We start from the raw sequence: 25,721 nt of genomic DNA, 5'->3' as shown, positions 1-25,721 counted from the left end.
GTCACGCAGTCCGCCGCGTGGATCAAAGGATCTATGGTTTTCCCTCGAGTCTTTCCCACGAGGCTTTCCCACGAGGCTTTCCCACAGGGCTGTCCCACGTGCACACGTGGTGGGGGTCGATCCTCGGCTTGAACGTCAAGGCAGTGCAGGGAAAACAGGTTCCTCTGGAATGGACTGACACATCTGGGGGACGCTTGGAATGGTGGCACGACCCTGGAGTTCCTCTCGCCTTTCCTGTGGAGAGCGCCTCCTCTTGAAATGCGACGGGAACGCCGGGAATTCTTTCCCTACGAAACAGGGAAAGGATCCCTCATCTCGAGCTAGGAGGCGGAAACGGGGCTCCCCTGGATGTGTGCGGGACCCAACGTGCTTCCTCTCGAGTGGAGACGGGTATGTCCGGGAACTTCTTGAGTTGCAGCAATGGTGTGAAGGACCCTTTGGAAGTTCCAGTGGTTAGATGTGATTGGCCTCGAGAAGCCTCACTGGAAATGGGCCTCATCTCGCCTGGAGGGCAAAACCTCCTGGATTTTCTCGAGTTGCGGCAGGTGCTCTCGACTTACGAGGGGGACCTCAGGGACCCGCTCTGGTGGCCTCAGGAAAGGCCAGTCCCCATGCGAGTTCCTCGGGGGCGTCTCGGGATTCCTCTCCCGTCGATGCCGGAGCCTAAGTCCTTGTGTGGAGTCTGGGCCGGAACCTGAGGATTCCTCTCCAGTGCTGACATGGATCTTGGGGTACTTCTGGAGTCTCCCCAGGGGAGTCAGTCCTCGTCTCGAATGCGGGCATGCACTTGCGCTTTCCTCCAGAGCGGTATCAGCAGTGTCACGCAGTCCGCCGCGTGGATCAAAGGATCTATGGTTTTCTCTCGAGTCTTTCCCACGAGGCTTTCCCACGAGGCTTTCCCACAGGGCTGTCCCACGTGCACACGTGGTGGGAGTCGATCCTCGACTTGAATGTCAAGGCAGTGCAGGGAAAACAGGTTCCTCTGGAATGGACTGACACATCTGGGGGACTCTTGGAATGGTGGCATGACCCTGGAGTTCCAGTCGCCTTTCCTGTGGAGAGCGCCTCCTCTTGAGATGCGACGGGAACGCCGGGAATTCTTTCCCTACGAAACAGGGAAAGGATCCCTCATCTCGAGCTAGGAGGCAGAAACGGGGCTCCCCTGGATGTGTGCGGGACCCACGTGCTTCCTCTCGAGTGGAGACGGGTATGTCGGGGAACTTCTTGAGTTGCAGCAAGGGTGTGAAGGACCCTTTGGAAGTTCCAGTGGTTAGACGTGATTAGCCTCGAGAAGCCTCAGCGGAAATGGGCCTCATCTCGCCTGGAGGGCAAAACCTCCTGGATTTTCTCGAGTTGCGACAGGTGCTCTCGACTTACGACGGGGACCTCAGGGACCCGCTCTGGTGGCCTCAGGAAAGGCCAGTCCCCATGCGAGTTCCTCGGGGGCGTCTCGGGATTCCTCTCCCGTCGATGCCGGGGCCTAAGACCTTGTGTGGAGTCGGGGCCGGAACCTGAGGATTCCTCTCCAGTGCTGACATGGATCTTGGGGTACTTCTGGAGTCTCCCCAGGGGAGTCAGTCCTCGTCTCGAATGCGGGCATGCACTTGGGCTTTCCTCCAGAGCGGTAGCAGCAGTGTCACGCAGTCCGCCGCGTGGATCAAAGGATCTATGGTTTTCCCTCGAGTCTTTCCCACGAGGCTTTCCCACGAGGCTTTCCCACAGGGCTGTCCCACGTGCACACGTGGTGGGAGTCGATCCTCGGCTTGAACGTCAAGGCAGTGCAGGGAAAACAGGTTCCTCTGGAATGGACTGACACATCTGGGGGACTCTTGGAATGGTGGCACGACCCTGGAGTTCCTCTCTCCTTTCCTGTGGAGAGCGCCTCCTCTTGAGATGCGACGGGAACGCCGGGAATTCTTTCCCTACGAAACAGGGAAAGGATCCCTCATCTCGAGCTAGGAGGCGGAAACGGGGCTCCCCTGGATGTGTGCAGGACCCCACGTGCTTCCTCTCGAGTGCAGACGGGTATGTCGGGGAACTTCTTGAGTTGCAGCAAGGGTGTGAAGGACCCTTTGGAAGTTCCAGTGGTTAGATGTGATTGGCCTCGAGAAGCCTCAGCGGAAATGGGCCTCATCTCGCCTGGAGGGCAAAACCTCCTGGATTTTCTCGAGTTGCGGCAGGTGCTCTCGACTTACGACGGGGACCTCAGGGACCCGCTCTGGTGGCCTCAGGAAAGGCCTGTCCCCATGCGAGTTCCTCGGGGGCCTCTCGGGATTCCTCTCCCGTCGATGCCGGGGCCTAAGACCTTGTGTGGAGTCGGGGCCGGAACCTGAGGATTCCTCTCCAGTGCTGACATGGATCTTGGGGTACTTCTGGAGTCTCCGCAGGGGAGTCAGTCCTCGTCTCGAATGCGGGCATGCACTTGCGCTTTCCTCCAGAGCGGTAGCAGCAGTGTCACGCAGTCCGCCGCGTGGATCAAAGGATCTATGGTTTTCCCTCGAGTCTTTCCCACGAGGCTTTCCCACGAGGCTTTCCCACAGGGTTGTCCCACGTGCACACGTGGTGGGAGTCGATCCTCGGCTTGAATGTCAAGGCAGTGCAGGGAAAACAGGTTCCTCTGGAATGGACTGACACATCTGGGGGACTCTTGGAATGGTGGCATGACCCTGGAGTTCCAGTCGCCTTTCCTGTGGAGAGCGCCTCCTCTTGAGATGCGACGGGAACGCCGGGAATTCTTTCCCTACGAAACAGGGAAAGGATCCCTCATCTCGAGCTAGGAGGCAGAAACGGGGCTCCCCTGGATGTGTGCGGGACCCACGTGCTTCCTCTCGAGTGGAGACGGGTATGTCGGGGAACTTCTTGAGTTGCAGCAAGGGTGTGAAGGACCCTTTGGAAGTTCCAGTGGTTAGACGTGATTAGCCTCAAGAAGCCTCAGCGGAAATGGGCCTCATCTCGCCTGGAGGGCAAAACCTCCTGGATTTTCTCGAGTTGCGACAGGTGCTCTCGACTTACGACGGGGACCTCAGGGACCCGCTCTGGTGGCCTCAGGAAAGGCCAGTCCCCATGCGAGTTCCTCGGGGGCGTCTCGGGATTCCTCTCCCGTCGATGCCGGGGCCTAAGACCTTGTGTGGAGTCGGGGCCGGAACCTGAGGATTCCTCTCCAGTGCTGACATGGATCTTGGGGTACTTCTGGAGTCTCCCCAGGGGAGTCAGTCCTCGTCTCGAATGCGGGCATGCACTTGGGCTTTCCTCCAGAGCGGTAGCAGCAGTGTCACGCAGTCCGCCGCGTGGATCAAAGGATCTATGGTTTTCCCTCGAGTCTTTCCCACGAGGCTTTCCCACGAGGCTTTCCCACAGGGCTGTCCCACGTGCACACGTGGTGGGAGTCGATCCTCGGCTTGAACGTCAAGGCAGTGCAGGGAAAACAGGTTCCTCTGGAATGGACTGACACATCTGGGGGACTCTTGGAATGGTGGCACGACCCTGGAGTTCCTCTCTCCTTTCCTGTGGAGAGCGCCTCCTCTTGAAATGCGACGGGAACGCCGGGAATTCTTTCCCTACGAAACAGGGAAAGGATCCCTCATCTCGAGCTAGGAGGCGGAAACGGGGCTCCCCTGGATGTGTGCAGGACCCCACGTGCTTCCTCTCGAGTGCAGACGGGTATGTCGGGGAACTTCTTGAGTTGCAACAAGGGTGTGAAGGACCCTTTGGAAGTTCCAGTGGTTAGATGTGATTGGCCTCGAGAAGCCTCAGCGGAAATGGGCCTCATCTCGCCTGGAGGGCAAAACCTCCTGGATTTTCTCGAGTTGCGGCAGGTGCTCTCGACTTACGACGGGGACCTCAGGGACCCGCTCTGGTGGCCTCAGGAAAGGCCTGTCCCCATGCGAGTTCCTCGGGGGCCTCTCGGGATTCCTCTCCCGTCGATGCCGGGGCCTAAGACCTTGTGTGGAGTCGGGGCCGGAACCTGAGGATTCCTCTCCAGTGCTGACATGGATCTTGGGGTACTTCTGGAGTCTCCGCAGGGGAGTCAGTCCTCGTCTCGAATGCGGGCATGCACTTGCGCTTTCCTCCAGAGCGGTAGCAGCAGTGTCACGCAGTCCGCCGCGTGAATCAAAGGATCTATGGTTTTCCCTCGAGTCTTTCCCACGAGGCTTTCCCACGAGGCTTTCCCACAGGGTTGTCCCACGTGCACACGTGGTGGGAGTCGATCCTCGGCTTGAATGTCAAGGCAGTGCAGGGAAAACAGGTTCCTCTGGAATGGACTGACACATCTGGGGGACGCTTGGAATGGTGGCATGACCCTGGAGTTCCAATCGCCTTTCCTGTGGAGAGCGCCTCCTCTTGAGATGCGACGGGAACGCCGGGAATTCTTTCCCTACGAAACAGGGAAAGGATCCCTCATCTCGAGCTAGGAGGCGGAAACGGGGCTCCCCTGGATGTGTGCGGGACACCACGTGCTACCTCTCGAGTGCAGACGCGTATGTCGGGGAACTTCTTGAGTTGCAGCAAGGGTGTGAAGGACCCTTTGGAAGTTCCAGTGGTTAGATGTGATTGGCCTCGAGAAGCCTAAGCGGAAATGGGCCTCATCTCGCCTGGAAGGCAAAACCTCCTGGATTTTCTCGAGTTGCGGCAGGTGCTCTCGACTTACGACGGGGACCTCAGGGACCCGCTCTGGTGGCCTCAGGAAAGGCCAGTCCCCATGCGAGTTCCTCGGGGGCCTCTCGGGATTCCTCTCCCGTCGATGCCGGGGCCTAAGACCTTGTGTGGAGTCGGGGCCGGAACCTCAGGATTCCTCTCCAGTGCTGACATGGATCTTGGGGTACTTCTGGAGTCTCCCCAGGGGAGTCAGTCCTCGTCTCGAATGCGGGCATGCACTTGCGCTTTCCTCCAGAGCGGTAGCAGCAGTGTCACACAGTCCGCCGCGTGGATCAAAGGATCTATGGTTTTCCCTCGAGTCTTTCCCACGAGGCTTTCCCACGAGGCTTTCCCACAGGGCTCTCCCACGTGCACACGTGGTGGGAGTCGATCCTCGGCTTGAACGTCAAGGCAGTGCAGGGAAAACAGGTTCCTCTGAAATGGACTGACACATCTGGGGGACACTTGGAATGGTGGCACGACCCTGGAGTTCCTCTCGCCTTTCCTGTGGAAAGCGGCTCCTCTTGAGATGCGACGGGAACGCCGGGAATTCTTTCCCTACGAAACTGGGAAAGGATCCCTCATCTCGAGCTAGGAGGCGGAAACGGGGCTCCCCTGGATGTGTGCGGGACCCCACGTCCTTCCTCTCGAGTGGAGACGGGTATGTCGGGGAACTTCTTGAGTTGCAGCAATGGTGTGAAGGACCCTTTGGAAGTTCCAGTGGTTAGATGTGATTGGCCTCGAGAAGCCTCAGCGGAAATGGGCCTCATCTCGCCTGGAGGGCAAAACCTCCTGGATTTTCTCGAGTTGCGGCAGGTGCCCTCGACTTACGACGGGGACCTCAGGGACCCGCTCTGGTGGCCTCAGGAAAGGCCAGTCCCCATGCGAGTTCCTCGGGGGCCTCTCGGGATTCCTCTCCCGTCGATGCCGGGGCCTAAAACCTTGTGTGGAGTCGGGGCCGGAACCTGAGGATTCCTCTCCAGTGCTGACATGGATCTTGGGGTACTTCTGGAGTCTCCGCAGGGGAGTCAGTCCTCGTCTCGAATGCGGGCATGCACTTGCACTTTCCTCCAGAGCGGTAGCAGCAGTGTCACGCAGTCCACCGCGTGGATCAAAGGGTCTATGGTTTTCCCTCGAGTCTTTCCCACGAGGCTTTCCCACGAGGCTTTCCCACAGGGCTGTCCCACGTGCACACGTGGTGGGAGTCGATCCTCGGCTTGAACGTCAAGGCAGTGCAGGGAAAACAGGTTCCTCTGGAATGGACTGACACATCTGGGGGACTCTTGGAATGGTGGCACGACCCTGGAGTTACTCTCGCCTTTCCTGTGGAGTGCGCCTCCTCTTGAGATGCAACGGGAACGCTGGGAATTCTTTCCCTACGAAACAGGGAAAGGATCCCTCATCTCGAGCTAGGAGGCGGAAACAGGGCTCCCCTGGATGTGTGCGGGACCCCACGTGCTTCCTCTCGAGTGCAGACGGGTATGTCGGGGAACTTCTTGAGTTGCAGCAAGGGTGTGAAGGACCCTTTGGAAGTTCCAGTGGTTAGATGTGATTGGCCTCGAGAAGCCTCAGCGGAAATGGGCCTCATCTCGCCTGGAGGGCAAAACCTCCTGGATTTTCTCGAGTTGCGGCAGGTGCTCTCGACTTACGACGGGGACCTCAGGGACCCGCTCTGGTGGCCTCAGGAAAGACCAGTCCCCATGCGAGTTCCTCGGGGGCCTCTCGGGATTCCTATCCCGTCGATGCCGGGGCCTAAGACCATGTGTGGAGTCGGGGCCGGAACCTGAGGATTCCTCTCCAGTGCTGACATGGATCTTGGGGTACTTCTGGAGTCTCCGCAGGGGAGTCAGTCCTCGTCTCGAATGCGGGCATGCACTTGCGCTTTCCTCCAGAGCGGTAGCAGCAGTGTCACGCAGTCCGACGCGTGGATCAAAGGATCTATGGTTTTCCCTCGAGTCTTTCCCACGAGGCTTTCCCACGAGGCTTTCCCACAGGGCTGTCCCACGTGCACACGTGGTGGGAGTCGATCCTCGGCTTGAAAGTCAAGGCAGTGCAGGGAAAACAGGTTCCTCTGGAATGGACTGACACATCTGGGGGACTCTTGGAATGTTGGCACGACCCTGGAGTTCCAATCGCCTTTCCTGTGGAGAGCGCCTCCTCTTGAGATGCGACGGGAACGCCGGGAATTCTTTCCCTACGAAACAGGGAAAGGATCCCTCATCTCGAGCTAGGAGGAGGAAACGGGGCTCCCCTGGATGTGTGCGGGACACCACGTGCTTCCTCTCGAGTGCAGACGGTTATGTCGGGGAACTTTTTGAGTTGCAGCAAGGGTGTGAAGGACCCTTTGGAAGTTCCAGTGGTTAGATGTGATTGGCCTCGAGAAGCCTCAGCGGAAATGGGCCTCATCTCGCCTGGAGGGCAAAACCTCCTGGATTTTCTCGAGTTGCGGCAGGTGCTCTCGACTTACGACGGGGACCTCAGGGACCCGCTCTGGTGGCCTCAGGAAAGGCCAGTCCCCATGCGACTTCCTCGGCGGCCTCTCGGGATTCCTCTCCCGTCGATGCCGGGGCCTAAGACCTTGTGTGGAGTCGGGGCCGGAACCTGAGGATTCCTCTCCAGTGCTGACATGGATCTTGGGGTACTTCTGGAGTCTCCCCAGGGGAGTCAGTCCTCGTCTCGAATGCGGGCATGCACTTGCGCTTTCCTCCAGAGCGGTAGCAGCAGTGTCACGCAGTCCGCCGCGTGGATCAAAGGATCTATGGTTTTCCCTCGAGTCTTTCCCACGAGGCTTTCCCACGAGGCTTTCCCACAGGGCTCTCCCACGTGCACACGTGGTGGGAGTCGATCCTCGGCTTGAACGTCAAGGCAGTGCAGGGAAAACAGGTTCCTCTGAAATGGACTGACACATCTGGGGGACTCTTGGAATTTTGGCACGACCCTGGAGTTCCTCTCGCCTTTCCTGTGGAGAGCGGCTCCTCTTGAGATGCGACGGGAACGCCGGGAATTCTTTCCCTACGAAACAGGGAAAGGATCCCTCATCTCGAGCTAGGAGGCGGAAACAGGGCTCCCCTGGATGTGTGCGGGACCCCACGTGCTTCCTCTCGAGTGCAGACGGGTATGTCGGGGAACTTCTTGAGTTGCAGCAAGGGTGTGAAGGACCCTTTGGAAGTTCCAGTGGTTAGATGTGATTGGCCTCGAGAAGCCTCAGCGGAAATGGCCCTCATCTCGCCTGGAGGGCAAAACCTCCTGGATTTTCTCGAGTTGCGGCAGGTGCTCTCGACTTACGACGGGGACCTCAGGGACCCGCTCTGGTGGCCTCAGGAAAGGCCAGTCCCCATGCGAGTTCCTCGGGGGCCTCTCGGGATTCCTCTCCCGTCGATACCGGGGCCTAAGACCTTGTGTGGAGTCGGGGCCGGAACCTGAGGATTCCTCTCCAGTGCTGACATGGATCTTGGGGTACTTCTGCAGTCTCCCCAGGGGAGTCAGTCCTCGTCTCGAATGCGGGCATGCACTTGCGCTTTCCTCCAGAGCGGTAGCAGCAGTGTCACGCAGTCCGCCGCGCGGATCAAAGGATCTATGGTTTTCCCTGAGTCTTTCTCACGAGGCTTTCCCACGAGGCTTTCCCACAGGGCTGTCCCACGTGCACACGTGGTGGGAGTCGATCCTCGGCTTGAACGTCAAGGCAGTGCAGGGAAAACAGGTTCCTCTGGAATGGACTGACACATCTGGGGGACTCTTGGAATGGTGGCACGACCCTGGAGTTCCTCTCGCCTTTCCTGTGGAGAGCGCCTTCTCTTAAGATGCGACGGGAACGCCGGGAATTCTTTCCCTACGAAACAGGGAAAGGATCCCTCATCTCGAGCTAGGAGGCGGAAACGGGGCTCCCCTGGATGTGTGCGGGACCCCACGTGCTTCCTCTCGAGTGAAGACGGGTATGTCGGGGAACTTCTTGAGTTGCAGCAAGGGTGTGAAGGACCCTTTGGAAGTTCCAGTGGTTAGATGTGATTGGCCTCGAGAAGCCTCAGCGGAAATGGGCCTCATCTCGCCTGGAGGGCAAAACCTCCTGGATTTTCTCGAGTTGCGGCAGGTGCTCTCGACTTACGACGGGGACCTCAGGGACCCGCTCTGGTGGCCTCAGGAAAGGCCAGTCCCCATGCGAGTTCCTCGGGGGCCTCTCGGGATTCCTCTCCCGTCGATGCCGGGGCCTAAGACCTTGTGTGAAGTCGGGGCCGGAACCTGAGGATTCCTCTCCAGTGCTGACATGGATCTTGGGGTACTTCTGGAGTCTCCCCAGGGGAGTCAGTCCTCGTCTCGAATGCGGGCATGCACTTGCGCTTTCCTCCACAGCGGTAGCAGCAGTGTCACGCAGTCCGCCGCGTGGACCAAAGGATCTATGGTTTTCCCTCGAGTCTTTCCCACGAGACTTTCCCACGAGGCTTTCCCACAGGGCTCTCCCACGTGCACACGTGGTGGGAGTCGATCCTCGGCTTGAACGTCAAGGCAGTGCAGGGAAAACAGGTTCCTCTGAAATGGACTGACACATCTGGGGGACTCTTGGAATGGTGGCACCACCGTGGAGTTCCTCGCGCCTTTCCTGTGGAGAGCGGCTCCTCTTGAGATGCGACGGGAACGCCGGGAATTCTTTCCCTACGAAACAGGGAAAGGATCCCTCATCTCGAGCTAGGAGGCGGAAACGGGGCTCCCCTGGATGTGTGCGAGACCCCACGTCCTTCCTCTCGAGTGGAGACGGGTATGTCGGGGAACTTCTTGAGTTGCAGCAATGGTGTGAAGGACCCTTTGGAAGTTCCAGTGGTTAGATGTGATTGGCCTCGAGAAGCCTCAGCGGAAATGGGCCTCATCTCGCCTGGAGGGCAAAACCTCCTGGATTTTCTCGAGTTGCGGCAGGTGCTCTCGACTTACGACGGGGACCTCAGGGACCCGCTCTGGTGGCCTCAGGAAAGGCCAGTCCCCATGCGAGTTCCTCGGGGGCCTCTCGGGATTCCTCTCCCGTCGATGCCGGGGCCTAAAACCTTGTGTGGAGTCGGGGCCGGAACCTGAGGATTCCTCTCCAGTGCTGACATGGATCTTGGGGTACTTCTGGAGTCTCCCCAGGGGAGTCAGTCCTCGTCTCGAATGCGGGCATGCACTTGCGCTTTCCTCCAGAGCGGTAGCAGCAGTGTCACGCAGTCCGCCGCGTGGATCAAAGGATCTATGGTTTTCCCTCGAGTCTTTCCCACGAGGCTTTCCCACGAGGCTTTCCGACAGGGCTGTCCCACGTGCACACGTGGTGGGAGTCGATCCTCGGCTTGAACGTCAAGGCAGTGCAGGGAAAACAGGTTCCTCTGGAATGGACTGACACATCTGGGGGACTCTTGGAATGGTGGCACGACCCTGGAGTTCCTCTCGCCTTTCCTGTGGAGAGCGCCTCCTCTTGAGATGCGACGGGAACGCCGGGAATTCTTTCCCTACGAAACAGGGAAAGGATCCCTCATCTCGAGCTAGGAGGCGGAAACGGGGCTCCCCTGGATGTGTGCGGGACACCACGTGCTTCCTCTCGAGTGCAGACGGGTATGTCGGGGACCTTCTTGAGTTGCAGCAAGTGTGTGAAGGACCCTTTGGAAGTTCCAGTGGTTAGATGTGATTGGCCTCGAGAAGCCTCAGCGGAAATGGGCCTCATCTCGCCTGGAGGGCAAAACCTCCTGGATTTTCTCGAGTTGCGGCAGGTGCTCTCGACTTACGACGGGGACCTCAGGGACCCGCTCTGGTGGCCTCAGGAAAGGCCAGTCCCCATGCAAGTTCCTCGGGGGTCTCTCGGGATTCCTCTCCCGTCGATGCCGGGGCCTAAGACCTTGTGTGAAGTCGGGGCCGGAACCTGAGGATTCCTCTCCAGTGCTGACATGGATCTTGGGGTACTTCTGGAGTCTCCCCAGGGGAGTCAGTCCTCGTCTCGAATGCGGGCATGCACTTGTGCTTTCCTCCAGAGCGGTAGCAGCAGTGTCACGCAGTCCGCCGCGTGGATCAAAGGATCTATGGTTTTCCCTCGAGTCTTTCCCACGAGACTTTCCCACGAGGCTTTCCCACAGGGCTCTCCCACGTGCACACGTGGTGGGAGTCGATCCTCGGCTTGAACGTCAAGGCAGTGCAGGGAAAACAGGTTCCTCTGAAATGGACTGACACATCTGGGGGACTCTTGGAATGGTGGCACGACCCTGGAGTTCCTCGCGCCTTTCCTGTGGAGAGCGGCTCCTCTTGAGATGCGACGGGAACGCCGGGAATTCTTTCCCTACAAAACAGGGAAAGGATCCCTCATCTCGAGCTAGGAGGCGGAAACGGGGCTCCCCTGGATGTGTGCGGGACCCCACGTCCTTCCTCTCGAGTGGAGACGGGTATGTCGGGGAACTTCTTGAGTTGCAGCAATGGTGTGAAGGACCCTTTGGAAGTTCCAGTGGTTAGATGTGATTGGCCTCGAGAAGCCTCAGCGGAAATGGGCCTCATCTCGCCTGGAGGGCAAAACCTCCTGGATTTTCTCGAGTTGCGGCAGGTGCTCTCGACTTACGACGGGGACCTCAGGGACCCGCTCTGGTGGCCTCAGGAAAGGCCAGTCCCCATGCGAGTTCCTCGGGGGCATCTCGGGATTCCTCTCCCGTCGATGCCGGGGCCTAAAACCTTGTGTGGAGTCGGGACCGGAACCTGAGGATTCCTCTCCAGTGCTGACATGGATCTTGGGGTACTTCTGGAGTCTCCGCAGGGGAGTCAGTCCTCGTCTCGAATGCGGGCATGCACTTGCGCTTTCCTCCAGAGCGGTAGCAGCAGTGTCACGCAGTCCGCCGCGTGGATCAAAGGATCTATGGTTTTCCCTCGAGTCTTTCCCACGAGGCTTTCCCACGAGGCTTTCCCACAGGGCTGTCCCACGTGCACACGTGGTGGGAGTCGATCCTCGGCTTGAACGTCAAGGCAGTGCAGGGAAAACAGGTTCCTCTGGAATGGACTGACACATCTGGGGGACTCTTGGAATGGTGGCACGACCCTGGAGTTCCTCTCGCCTTTCCTGTGGAGAGCGCCTCCTCTTGAGATGCGACGGGAACGCCGGGAATTCTTTCCCTACGAAACAGGGAAAGGATCCCTCATCTCGAGCTAGGAGGCGGAAACGGGGCTCCCCTGGATGTGTGCGGGACACCACGTGCTTCCTCTCGAGTGGAGACGGGTATGTCGGGGAACTTCTTGAGTTGCAGCAAGTGTGTGAAGGACCCTTTGGAAGTTCCAGTGGTTAGATGTGATTGGCCTCGAGAAGCCTCAGCGGAAATGGGCCTCATCTCGCCTGGAGGGCAAAACCTCCTGGATTTTCTCGAGTTGCGGCAGGTGCTCTCGACTTACGACGGGGACCTCAGGGACCCGCTCTGGTGGCCTCAGGAAAGGCCAGTCCCCATGCGAGTTCCTCGGGGGCGTCTCGGGATTCCTCTCCCGTCGATGCCGGAGCCTAAGACCTTGTGTGGAGTCGGGGCCGGAACCTGAGGATTCCTCTCCAGTGCTGACATGGATCTTGAGGTACTTCTGGAGTCTCCCCAGGGGAGTCAGTCCTCGTCTCGAATGCGGGCATGCACTTGCGCTTTCCTCCAGAGCGGTATCAGCAGTGTCACGCAGTCCGCCGCGTGGATCAAAGGATCTATGGTTTTCCCTCGAGTCTTTCCCACGAGGCTTTCCCACGAGGCTTTCCCACAGGGCTGTCCCACGTGCACACGTGGTGGGAGTCGATCCTTGGCTTGAATGTCAAGGCAGTGCAGGGAAAACAGGTTCCTCTGGAATGGACTGACACATCTGGGGGACTCTTGGAATGGTGGCACGACCCTGGAGTTCCTCTCGCCTTTCCTGTGGAGAGCGCCTCCTCTTGAGATGCGACGGGAACGCCGGGAATTCTTTCCCTACAAAACAGGGAAAGGATCCCTCATCTCTAGCTAGGAGGCGGAAACGGGGCTCCCCTGGATGTGTGCGGGACCCCACGTGCTTCCTCTCGAGTGCAGACGGGTATGTCGGGGAACTTCTTGAGTTGCAGCAAGGGTGTGAAGGACCCTTTGGAAGTTCCAGTGGTTAGATGTGATTGGCCTCGAGAAGCCTAAGCGGAAATGGGCCTCATCTCGCCTGGAGGGCAAAACCTCCTGGATTTTCTCGAGTTGCGGCAGGTGCTCTCGACTTACGACGGGGACCTCAGGGACCCGCTCTGGTGGCCTCAGGAAAGGCCAGTCCCCATGCGAGTTCCTCGGGGGCCTCTCGGGATTCCTCTCCCGTCGATGCCGGGGCCTAAGACCTTGTGTGGAGTCGGGGCCGGAACCTGAGTATTCCTCTCCAGTGCTGACATGGATCTTGGGGTACTTCAGGAGTCTCCCCAGGGGAGTCAGTCCTCGTCTCGAATGCGGGCATGCACTTGCGCTTTCCTCCAGAGCGGTAGCAGCAGTGTCACGCAGTCCGCCGCGTGGATCAAAGGATCTATGGTTTTCCCTCGAGTCTTTCCCACGAGGCTTTCCCACCAGGCTTTCCCACAGGGCTCTCCCACGTGCACACGTGGTGGGAGTCGATCCTCGGCTGGAACGTCAAGGCAGTGCAGGGAAAACAGGTTCCTCTGAAATGGACTGACACATCTGGGGGACTCTTGGAATGGTGGCACGACCCTGGAGTTCCTCTCGCCTTTCCTGTGGAGAGCGCCTCCTCTTGAGATGCGACGGGAACGCCGGGAATTCTTTCCCTACGAAACAGGGAAAGGATCCCTCATCTCGAGCTAGGAGGCGGAAACGGGGCTCCCCTGGATGTGTGCGGGACCCCACGTGCTTCCTCTCGAGTGCAGACGGGTATGTCGGGGAACTTCTTGAGTTGCAGCAAGGGTGTGAAGGACCCTTTGGAAGTTCCAGTGGTTAGATGTGATTGGCCTCGAGAAGCCTAAGCGGAAATGGGCCTCATCTCGCCTGGAGGGCAAAACCTCCTGGATTTTCTCGAGTTGCGGCAGGTGCTCTCGACTTACGACGGGGACCTCAGGGACCCGCTCTGGTGGCCTCAGGAAAGGCCAGTCCCCATGCGAGTTCCTCGGGGGCCTCTCGGGATTCCTCTCCCGTCGAAGCCGGGGCCTAAGACCTTGTGTGGAGTCGGGGCCGGAACCTGAGGATTCCTCTCCAGTGCTGACATGGATCTTGGGGTACTTCAGGAGTCTCCCCAGGGGAGTCAGTCCTCGTCTCGAATGCGGGCATGCACTTGCGCTTTCCTCCAGAGCGGTAGCAGCAGTGTCACGCAGTCCGCCGCGTGGATCAAAGGATCTATGGTTTTCCCTCGAGTCTTTCCCACGAGGCTTTCCCACCAGGCTTTCCCACAGGGCTCTCCCACGTGCACACGTGGTGGGAGTCGATACTCGGCTTGAACGTCAAGGCAGTGCAGGGAAAACAGGTTCCTCTGAAATGGACTGACACATCTGGGGGACTCTTGGAATGGTGGCACGACCCTGGAGTTCCTCTCGCCTTTCCTGTGGAGAGCGCCTCCTCTTGAGATGCGACGGGAACGCCGGGAATTCTTTCCCTAGGAAACAGGGAAAGGATCCCTCATCTCGAGCTAGGAGGCGGAAACGGGGCTCCCCTGGATGTGTGCGGGACCCCACGTGCTTCCTCTCGAGTGCAGACGGGTATGTCGGGGAACTTCTTGAGTTGCAGCAAGGGTGTGAAGGACCCTTTGGAAGTTCCAGTGGTTAGATGTGATTGGCCTCGAGAAGCCTCAGCGGAAATGGGCCTCATCTCGCCTGGAGGGCAAAACCTCCTGGATTTTCTCGAGTTGCGGCAGGTGCTCTCGACTTACGACGGGGACCTCAGGGACCCGCTCTGGTGGCCTCAGGAAAGGCCAGTCCCCATGCGAGTTCCTCGGGGGCCTCTCGGGATTCCTCTCCCGTCGATGCCGGGGCCTAAGACCTTGTGTGGAGTCGGGGCCGGAACCTGAGGATTCCTCTCCAGTGCTGACATGGATCTTGGGGTACTTCAGGAGTCTCCCCAGGGGAGTCAGTCCTCGTCTCGAATGCGGGCATGCACTTGCGCTTTCCTCCAGAGCGGTAGCAGCAGTGTCACGCAGTCCGCCGCGTGGATCAAAGGATCTATGGTTTTCCCTCGAGTCTTTCCCACGAGGCTTTCCCACCAGGCTTTCCCACAGGGCTCTCCCACGTGCACACGTGGTGGGAGTCGATCCTCGGCTTGAACGTCATGGCAGTGCAGGGAAAACAGGTTCCTCTGAAATGGACTGACACATCTGGGGGACTCTTGGAATGGTGGCACGACCCTGGAGTTCCTCTCGCCTTTCCTGTGGAGAGCGCCTCCTCTTGAGATGCGACGGGAACGCCGGGAATTCTTTCCCTACGAAACAGGGAAAGGATCCCTCATCTCGAGCTAGGAGGCGGAAACGGGGCTCCCCTGGATGTGTGCGGGACCCCACGTGCTTCCTCTCGAGTGGAGACGTGTATGTCGGGGAACTTCTTGAGTTGCAGCAATGGTGTGAAGGACCCTTTGGAAGTTCCAGTGGTTAGATGTGATTGGCCTCGAGAAGCCTCAGCGGAAATGGGCCTCATCTCACCTGGAGGGCAAAACCTCCTGGATTTTCTCGAGTTGCGGCAGGTGCTCTCGACTTACGACGGGGACCTCAGGGACCCGCTCTGGTGGCCTCAGGAAAGGCCAGTCCCCATGCGAGTTCCTCGGGGGCCTCTCGGGATTCCTCTCCCGTCGATGCCGGGGCCTAAGACCTTGTGTGGAGTCGGGGCCGGAACCTGAGGATTCCTCTCCAGTGCTGACATGGATCTTGGGGTACTTCTGGAGTCTCCGCAGGGGAGTCAGTCCTCGTCTCGAATGCGGGCATGCACTTGCGCTTTCCTCCAGAGCGGTAGCAGCAGTGTCACGCAGTCCGCCGCGTGGATCAAAGGATCTATGGTTTTCCCTCGAGTCTTTCCCACGAGGCTTTCCCACCAGGCTTTCCCACAGGGCTCTCCCACGTGCACACGTGGTGGGAGTCGATCCTCGGCTTGAACGTCAAGGCAGTGCAGGGAAAACAGGTTCCTCTGAAATGGACTGACACATCTGGGGGACTCTTGGAATGGTGGCACGACCCTGGAGTTCCTCTCGCCTTTCCTGTGGAGAGCGCCTCCTCTTGAGATGCGACGGGAACGCCGGGAATTCTTTCCCTACGAAACAGGGAAAGGATCCCTCACCTCGAGCTAGGAGGCGGAAACGGGGCTCCCCTGGATGTGTGCGGGACCCCACGTCCTTCCTCTCGAGTGGAGACGGGTATGTCGGGGAACTTCTTGAGTTGCAGCAATGGTGTGAAGGACCCTTTGGAAGTTCCAGTGGTTAGATGTGATTGGCCTCGAGAAGCCTCAGCGGAAATGGGCCTCATCTCGCCTGGAGGGCAAAACCTCCTGGATTTTCTCGAGTTGCGGCAGGTGCTCTCGACTTACGACGGGGACCTCAGGGACCCGCTCTGGTGGCCTCAGGAAAGGCCAGTCCCCATGCGAGTTCCTCGGGGGCCTCTTGGGATTCCTCTCCCGTCGATGCCCGGGCCTAAGACCTTGTGTGGAGTCGGGGCCGGAAACTGAGGATTCCTCTCCAGTGCTGACATGGATCTTGGGGTACTTCTGGAGTCTTCCCAGGGGAGTCAGTCCTCGTCTCGAATGCGGGCATGCACTTTCGCTTTCCTCCAGAGCGGTAGCAGCAGTGTCACGCAGTCCGCCGCGTGGATCAAAGGATCTATGGTTTTCCCTCGAGTCTTTCCCACGAGGCTTTCCCACGAGGCTTTCCCACAGGGCTGTCCCACGTGCACACGTGGTGGGAGTCGATCCTCGGCTTGAACGTCAAGGCAGTGCAGGGAAAACAGGTTCCTCTGGAATGGACTGACACATCTGGGGGACTCTTGGAATGGTGGCACGACCCTGGAGTTCCTCTCGCCTTTCCTGTGGAGAGCGCCTCCTCTTGAGATGCGACGGGAACGCCGGGAATTCTTTCCCTACGAAACAGGGAAAGGATCCCTCATCTCGAGCTAGGAGGCGGAAACGGGGCTCCCCTGGATGTGTGCGGGACCCCACGTGCTTCCTCTCGAGTCGAGATGGGTATGTCGGGGAACTTCTTGAGTTGCAGCAAGGGTATGAAGGACCCTTTGGAAGTTCCAGTGGTTAGATGTGATTGGCCTCGAGAAGCCTCAGCGGAAATGGGCCTCATCTCTCCTGGAGGGCAAAACCTCCTGGATTTTCTCGAGTTGCGGCAGGTGCTCTCGACTTACAACGGGGACCTCAGGGACCCGCTCTGGTGGCCTCAGGAAAGGCCAGTCCCCATGCGAGTTCCTCGGGGGCGTCTCGGGATTCCTCTCCAGTCGATGCCGGGGCCTAAGACCTTGTGTGGAGTCGGGGCCGGAACCTGAGGATTCCTCTCCAGTGCTGACATGGATCTTGGGGTACTTCTGGAGTCTCCCCAGGGGAGTCAGTCCTCGTCTCGAATGCGGGCATGCACTTGCGCTTTCCTCCAGAGCGGTAGCAGCAGTGTCACGCAGTCCGCCGCGTGGATCAAAGGATCTATGGTTTTCCCTCGAGTCTTTCCCACGAGGCTTTCCCACCAGGCATTCCCACAGGGCTCTCCCACGTGCACACGTGGTGGGAGTCGATCCTCGGCTTGAACGTCAAGGCAGTGCAGGGAAAACAGGTTCCTCTGAAATGGACTGACACATCTGGGGGACTCTTGGAATGGTGGCACGACCCTGGAGTTCCTCTCGCCTTTCCTGTGGAGAGCGCCTCCTCTTGAGATGCGACGGGAACGCCGGGAATTCTTTCCCTACGAAACAGGGAAAGGATCCCTCATCTCGAGCTAGGAGGCGGAAACGGGGCTCCCCTGGATGTGTGCGGGACCCCACGTCCTTCCTCTCGAGTGGAGACGGGTATGTCGGGGAACTTCTTGAGTTGCAGCAATGGTGTGAAGGACCCTTTGGAAGTTCCAGTGGTTAGATGTGATTGGCCTCGAGAAGCCTCAGCGGAAATGGGCCTCATCTCGCCTGGAGGGCAAAACCTCCTGGATTTTCTCGAGTTGCGGCAGGTGCTCTCGACTTACGACGGGGACCTCAGGGACCCGCTCTGGTGGCCTCAGGAAAGGCCAGTCCCCATGCGAGTTCCTCGGGGGCGTCTCGGGATTCCTCTCCCGTCGATGCTGGGGCCTAAGACCTTGTGTGGAGTCGGGGCCGGAACCTGAGGATTCCTCTCCAGTGCTGACATGGATCTTGGGGTACTTTTGGAGTCTCCCCAGGGGAGTCAGTCCTCGTCTCGAATGCGGGCATGCACTTGCGCTTTCCTCCAGAGCGGTAGCAGCAGTGTCACGCAGTCCGCCGCGTGGATCAAAGGATCTATGGTTTTCCCTCGAGTCTTTCCCACGAGGCTTTCCCACCAGGCTTTCCCACAGGGCTGTCCCACGTGCACACGTGGTGGGAGTCGATCCTCGGCTTGAACGTCAAGGCAGTGCAGGGAAAACAGGTTCCTCTGGAATGGACTGACACATCTGGGGGACTCTTGGAATGGTGGCACGACCCTGGAGTTCCTCTCGCCTTTCCAGTGGAGAGCGCCTCCTCTTGAGATGCGACGGGAACGCCGGGAATTCTTTCCCTACGAAACAGGGAAAGGATCCCTCATCTCGAGCTAGGAGGCGGAAACGGGGCTCCCCTGGATGTGTGCGGGACCCCACGTGCTTCCTCTCGAGTGGAGACGGGTATGTCGGGGAACTTCTTGAGTTGCAGCAATGGTGTGAAGGACCCTTTGGAAGTTCCAGTGGTTAGATGTGATTGGCCTCGAGAAGCCTCAGCGGAAATGGGCCTCATCTCGCCTGGAGGGCAAAACCTCCTGGATTTCTCGAGTTGCGGCAGGTGCTCTCGACTTACGACGGGGACCTCAGGGAACCGCTCTGGTGGCCTCAGGAAAGGCCAGTCCCCATGCGAGTTCCTCGGGGGCCTCTCGGGATTCCTCTCCCGTCGATGCCGGGGCCTAAGACCTTGTATGGAGTCGGGGCCGGAACCTGAGGATTCCTCTCCAGTGCTGACATGGATCTTGGGGTACTTCTGGAGTCTCCCCAGGGGAGTCAGTCCTCGTCTCGAATGCGGGCATGCACTTGCGCTTTCCTCCAGAGCGGTAGCAGCAGTGTCACGCAGTCCGCCGCGTGGATCAAAGGATCTATGGTTTTCCCTCGAGTCTTTCCCACGAGGCTTTCCCACGAGGCTTTCCCACAGGGCTGTCCCACGTGCACACGTGGTGGGAGTCGATCCTTGGCTTGAACGTCAAGGCAGTGCAGGGAAAACTGGTTCCTCTGGAATGGACTGACACAGCTGGGGGACTCTTGGAATGGTGGCACGACCCTGGAGTTCCTCTCGCCTTTCCTGTGGAGAGCGCCTCCTCTTGAGAAGCGTCGGGAACGCCGGGAATTCTTTCCCTCCGAAACAGGGAAAGGATTCCTCATCTCGAGCTAGGAGGCGGAAACGGGGCTTCTCTGGATGTGTGGGGGACCCACGTGCTTCCTCTCGAGTGGAGACGGGTATGTTGGGGAACTTCTTGAGTTGCAGCAAGGGTGTGAAGGACCCTTTGGAAGTTCCAGTGGTTAGACGTGATTAGCCTCGAGAAGCCTCAGCGGAATGGGCCTCATCTCGCCTGGAGGGCAAAACCTCCTGGATTTTCTCGAGTTGCGGCAGGTGCTCTCGACTTACGACGGGGACCTCAGGGACCCGCTCTGGTGGCCTCAGGAAAGGCCAGTCCCCATGCGAGTTCCTCGGGGGCCTCTCGGGATTCCTCTCCCGTCGATGCCGGGGCCTAAGACCTTGTGTGGAGTCGGGGCCGGAACCTGAGGATTCCTCTCCAGTGCTGACATGGATCTTGGGGTACTTCTGGAGTCTTCCCAGGGGAGTCAGTCCTCGTCTCGAATGCGGGCATGCACTTGCGCTTTCCTCCAGAGCGGTAGCAGCAGTGTCACGCAGTCCGCTGCGTGGATCAAAGGATCTATGGTTTTCCCTCCAGTCTTTCCCACGAGGCTTTCCCTCGAGGCTTTCCCACAGGGCTGTCCCACGTGCACACGTGGTGGGAGTCGATCCTCGGCTTGAACGTCAAGGCAGTGCAGGGAAAACAGGTTCCTCTGGAATTGACTGACACATCTGGGGGACTCTTGGAATGGTGGCATGACCCTGTAGTTCCTCTCGCCTTTCCTGTGGAGAGCGCCTCCTCTTGAGATGCGACGGGAACGCCGGGAATTCTTTCCCTACGAAACAGGGAAAGGATCCCTCATCTCGAGCTAGGAGGCGGAAACGGGGCTCCCCTGGATGTGTGCGGGACACCACGTGCTTCCTCTTGAGTGGAGACGGGTATGTCGGGGAACTTCTTGAGTTGCAGCAAGGGTGTGAAGGACCCTTTGGAAGTTCCAGTGGTTAGATGTGATTGGCCTCGAGAAGCCTCAGCGGAAATGGGCCTCATCTCGCCTGGAGGGCAATACCTCCTGGATTTTCTCGAGTTGCGGCAGGTGCTCTCGACTTACGACGGGGACCTCAGGGACCCGCTCTGGTGGCCTCAGGAAAGGCCAGTCCCCATGCGAGTTCCTCGGGGGCCTCTCGGGATTCCTCTCCCGTCGATGCCGGGGCCTAAGACCTTGTGTGGAGTCGGGGCCGGAACCTGAGGATTCCTCTCCAGTGCTGACATGGATCTTGGGGTACTTCTGGAGTCTTCCCAGGGGAGTCAGTCCTCGTCTCCAATGCGGGCATGCACTTGCGCTTTCCTCCAAAGCGGTAGCAGCAGTGTCAAGCAGTCCGCCGCGTGGATCAAAGGATCTATGGTTTTCCCTCGAGTCTTTCCCACGAGGCTTTCCCACGAGGCTTTCCCACAGGGCTGTCCCACGTGCACACGTGGTGGGAGTCGATCCTCGGCTTGAACGTCAAGGCAGTGAAGGGAAAACAGGTTCCTCTGGAATGGACTGACACATCTGGGGGACTCTTGGAATGGTGGCACGACCCTGGAGTTCCTCTCGCCTTTCCTGTGGAGAGCGCCTCCTCTTGAGATGCGACGGGAACGCCGGGAATTCTTTCCCTACGAAACAGGGAAAGGATCCCTCATCTCGAGCTAGGAGGCGGAAACGGGGCTCCCCTGGATGTGTGCGTGACCCCACGTGCATCCTCTCGAGTGGAGACGGGTATGTCGGGGAACTTCTTGAGTTGCAGCAAGGGTGTGAAGGACCCTTTGGAAGTTCCAGTGGTTAGATGTGATTGGCCTCGAGAAGCCTCAGCGGAAATGGGCCTCATCTCGCCTGGAGGGCAAAACCTCCTGGATTTTCTCGAGTTGTGGCAGGTGCTCTCGACTTACGACGGGGACCTCAGGGACCCGCTCTGGTGGCCTCAGGAAAAGCCAGTCCCCAAGCGAGTTCATCGGGGGCGTCTCGGGTTTCCTCTCCCGTCGATGCCGGGGCCTTAGACCTTGTGTGGAGTCGGGGCCGGAACCTGAGGATTCCTCTCCAGTGCTGACATGGATCTTGGGGTACTTCTGGAGTCTCCCCAGGGGAGTCAGTCCTCGTCTCGAATGCGGGCATGCATTGCGCTTTCCTCCAGAGCGGTAGCAGCAGTGTCACGCAGTCCGCCGCGTGGATCAAAGGATGTATGGTTTTCCCTGGAGTCTTTCCCACGAGGCTTTCCCACGAGGCTTTCCCACAGGGCTGTCCCACGTGCACACGTGGTGGGAGTCGATCCTAGGCTTGAACGTCAAGGCAGTGCAGGGAAAACAGGTTCCTCTGGAATGGACTGACACATCTATGGTACTCTTGGAATGGTGGCACGACCCTGGAGTTCCTCTCGCCTTTCCTGTGGAGAGCGCCTCCTCTTGAGATGCGACGGGAACGCCGGGAATTCTTTCCCTACGAAACAGGGAAAGGATCCCTCATCTCGAGCTAGGAGGCGGAAACGGGGCTCCCCTGGATGTGTGCGGGACCCCACGTGCATCCTCTCGAGTGGAGACGGGTATGTCGGGGAACTTCTTGAGTTGCAGCAAGGGTGTGAAGGACCCTTTGGAAGTTCCAGTGGTTAGATGTGATTGGCCTCGAGAAGCCTCAGCGGAAATGGGCCTCATCTCGCCTGGAGGGCAATACCTCCTGGATTTTCTCGAGTTGCGGCAGGTGCTCTCGACTTACGACGGGGACCTCAGGGACCCGCTCTGGTGGCCTCAGGAAAGGCCAGTCCCCATGCGAGTTCCTCGGGGGCCTCTCGGGATTCCTCTCCCTTCGATGCCGGGGCCTAAGACCTTGTGTGGAGTCGGGGCCGGAACCTGAGGATTCCTCTCCAGTGCTGACATGGATCTTGGGGTACTTCTGGAGTCTTCCCAGGGGAGTCAGTCCTCGTCTCGAATGCGGGCATGCACTTGCGCTTTCCTCCAGAGCGGTAGCAGCAGTGTCACGCAGTCCGCCGCGTCGATCAAAGGATCTATGGTTTTCCCTCGAGTCTTTCCCACGAGGCTTTCCCACGAGGCTTTCCCACAGGGCTGTCCCACGTGCACACGTGGTGGGAGTCGATCCTAGGCTTGAACGTCAAGGCAGTGCAGGGAAAACAGGTTCCTCTGGAATGGACTGACACATCTATGGTACTCTTGGAATGGTGGCACGACCCTGGAGTTCCTCTCGCCTTTCCTGTGGAGAGCGCCTCCTCTTGAGATGCGACGGGAACGCCGGGAATTCTTTCCCTACGAAACAGGGAAAGGATCCCTCATCTCGAGCTAGGAGGCGGAAACGGGGCTCCCCTGGATGTGTGCGGGACCCCACGTGCTTCCTCTCGAGTCGAGATGGGTATGTCGGGGAACTTCTTGAGTTGCAGCAAGGGTATGAAGGACCCTTTGGAAGTTCCAGTGGTTAGATGTGATTGGCCTCTAGAAGCCTCAGCGGAAATGGGCCTCATCTCTCCTGGAGGGCAAAACCTCCTGGATTTTCTCGAGTTGCGGCAGGTGCTCTCGACTTACAACGGGGACCTCAGGAACCCGCTCTGGTGGCCTCAGGAAAGGCCAGTCCCCATGCGAGTTCCTCGGGGGCCTCTCGGGATTCCTCTCCCGTCGATGCCGTGACCTAAGACCTTGTGTGGAGTCGGGGCCGGAACCTGAGGATTCCTCTCCAGTGCTGACATGGATCTTGGGGTACTCTGGAGTCTCCCCAGGGGAGTCAGTCCTCGTCTCGAATGCGGGCATGCACTTGTGCTTTCCTCCAGAGCGGTAGCAGCAGTGTCACGCAGTCCGCCGCATGGATCAAAGGATGTATGGTTTTCCCTGGAGTCTTTCCCACGAGGCTTTCCCACGAGGCTTTCCCACAGGGCTGTCCCACGTGCACACGTGGTGGGAGTCGATCCTCGGCTTGAACGTCAAGGCAGTGCAGGGAAAACAGGTTCCTCTGGAATGGACTGACACATCTGGGGGACTCTTGGAATGGTGGCATGACCCTGGAGTTCCTCTCGCCTTTCCTGTGGAGAGCGCCTCCTCTTGAGATGCGACGGGAACTCCGGGAATTCTTTCCCTACGAAACAGGGAAAGGATCCCTCATCTCGAGCTAGGAGGCATAAACGGGGCTCCCCTGGATGTGTGCGGGACACCAAGTGCTTCCTCTCGAGTGGAGACGGGTATGTCGGGGAACTTCTTGAGTTGCAGCAAGGGTGTGAAGGACCCTTTGGAAGTTCCAGTGGTTAGATGTGATTGGCCTCGAGAAGCCTCAGCGGAAATGGGCCTCATCTCGCCTGGAGGGCAAAACCTCCTGGATTTTCTCGAGTTGCGGCAGGTGCTCTCGACTTACGACGGGGACCTCAGGGACCCGCTCTGGTGGCCTCAGGAAAGGCCAGTCCCCATGCGAGGTCCTCGGGGGCCTCTCGGGATTCCTCTCCCGTCGATGCCGGGGCCTAAGACCTTGTGTGGAGTTGGGGCCGGAACCTGAGGATTCCTCTCCAGTGCTGACATGGATCTTGGGGTACTTCTGGAGTCTCCGCAGGGGAGTCAGTCCTCGTCTCGAATGCGGGCATGCACTTGCGCTTTCCTCCAGAGCGGTAGCAGCAGTGTCACGCAGTCCGCCGCGTGGATCAAAGGATCTATGGTTTTCCCTCGAGTCTTTCCCACGAGGCTTTCCCACGAGGCTTTCCCACAGGGCTGTCCCACGTGTACACGTGGTGGGAGTCGATCCTCGGCTTGAACGTCAAGGCAGTGCAGGGATAACAGGTTCCTCTGGAATGGACTGACACATCTGGGGGACTCTTGGAATGGTGGCACGACCCTGGAGTTCCTCTCGCCTTTCCTGTGGAGAGCGCCTCCTCTTGAGATGCGACGGGAACGCCGGGAATTCTTTCCCTACGAAACAGGGAAAGGATCCCTCATCTCGAGCTAGGAGGCGGAAACGGGGCTCCCCTGGATGTGTGCGGGACCCCACGTGCTTCCTCTCGAGTGGAGACGGGTATGTCGGGGAACTTCTTGAGTTGCAGCAAGGGTGTGAAGGACCCTTTGGAAGTTCCAGTGGTTAGATGTGATTGGCCTCGAGAAGCCTCAGCGGAAATGGGCCTCATCTCGCCTGGAGGGCAAAACCTCCTGGATTTTCTCGAGTTGCGGCAGGTGCTCTCGACTTACGACGGGGACCTCAGGGACCCGCTCTGGTGGCCTCAGGAAAGGCCAGTCCCCATGCGAGTTCCTCGGGGGCCTCTCGGGATTCCTCTCCCGTCGATGCTGGGGCCTAAGACCTTGTGTGGAGTCGGGGCCGGAACCTGAGGAATCCTCTCCAGTGCTGACATGGATCGTGGGGTACTTCTGGAGTTTCCCAAGGGGAGTCAGTCCTCGTCTCGAATGCGGGCATGCACTTGCGCTTTCCTCCAGAGCGGTAGCAGCAGTGTCACGCAGTCCGCCGCGCGGATCAAAGGATCTATGGTTTTCCCTCGAGTCTTTCCCACGAGGCTTTCCCACGAGGCTTTCCCACAGGGCTGTCCCACGTGCACACGTGGTGGGAGTCGATCCTCGGCTTGAACGTCAAGGCAGTGCAGGGAAAACAGGTTCCTCTGAAATGGACTGACACATCTGGGGGACTCTTGGAATGGTGGCACGACCCTGGAGTTCCTCTCGCCTTTCCTGTGGAGAGCGCCTCCTCTTGAGCTGCGACGGGAACGCCGGGAATTCTTTCCCTACGAAACAGGGAAAGGATCCCTCATCTCGAGCTAGGAGGCGGAAACGGGGCTCCCCTGGATGTGTGCGTGACCCCACGTGCATCCTCTCGAGTGGAGACGGGTATGTCGGGGAACTTCTTGAGTTGCAGCAAGGGTGTGAAGGACCCTTTGGAAGTTCCAGTGGTTAGATGTGATTGGCCTCGAGAAGCCTCAGCGGAAATGGGCCTCATCTCGCCTGGAGGGCAAAACCTCCTGGATTTTCTCGAGTTGTGGCAGGTGCTCTCGACTTACGACGGGGACCTCAGGGACCCGCTCTGGTGGCCTCAGGAAAAGCCAGTCCCCAAGCGAGTTCATCGGGGGCGTCTCGGGTTTCCTCTCCCGTCGATGCCGGGGCCTTAGACCTTGTGTGGAGTCGGGGCCGGAACCTGAGGATTCCTCTCCAGTGCTGACATGGATCTTGGGGTACTTCTGGAGTCTCCCCAGGGGAGTCAGTCCTCGTCTCGAATGCGGGCATGCATTGCGCTTTCCTCCAGAGCGGTAGCAGCAGTGTCACGCAGTCCGCCGCGTGGATCAAAGGATGTATGGTTTTCCCTGGAGTCTTTCCCACGAGGCTTTCCCACGAGGCTTTCCCACAGGGCTGTCCCACGTGCACACGTGGTGGGAGTCGATCCTAGGCTTGAACGTCAAGGCAGTGCAGGGAAAACAGGTTCCTCTGGAATGGACTGACACATCTATGGTACTCTTGGAATGGTGGCACGACCCTGGAGTTCCTCTCGCCTTTCCTGTGGAGAGCGCCTCCTCTGGAGATGCGACGGGAACGCCGGGAATTCTTTCCCTACGAAACAGGGAAAGGATCCCTCATCTCGAGCTAGGAGGCGGAAACGGGGCTCCCCTGGATGTGTGCGGGACCCCACGTGCAT

Source organism: Ovis canadensis, chromosome 13 (genome assembly GCF_042477335.2).
Source record: "Ovis canadensis isolate MfBH-ARS-UI-01 breed Bighorn chromosome 13, ARS-UI_OviCan_v2, whole genome shotgun sequence".
Taxonomy (NCBI): domain Eukaryota; kingdom Metazoa; phylum Chordata; class Mammalia; order Artiodactyla; family Bovidae; genus Ovis; species Ovis canadensis.
Note: the sequence above shows the minus strand (reverse complement) of the source record.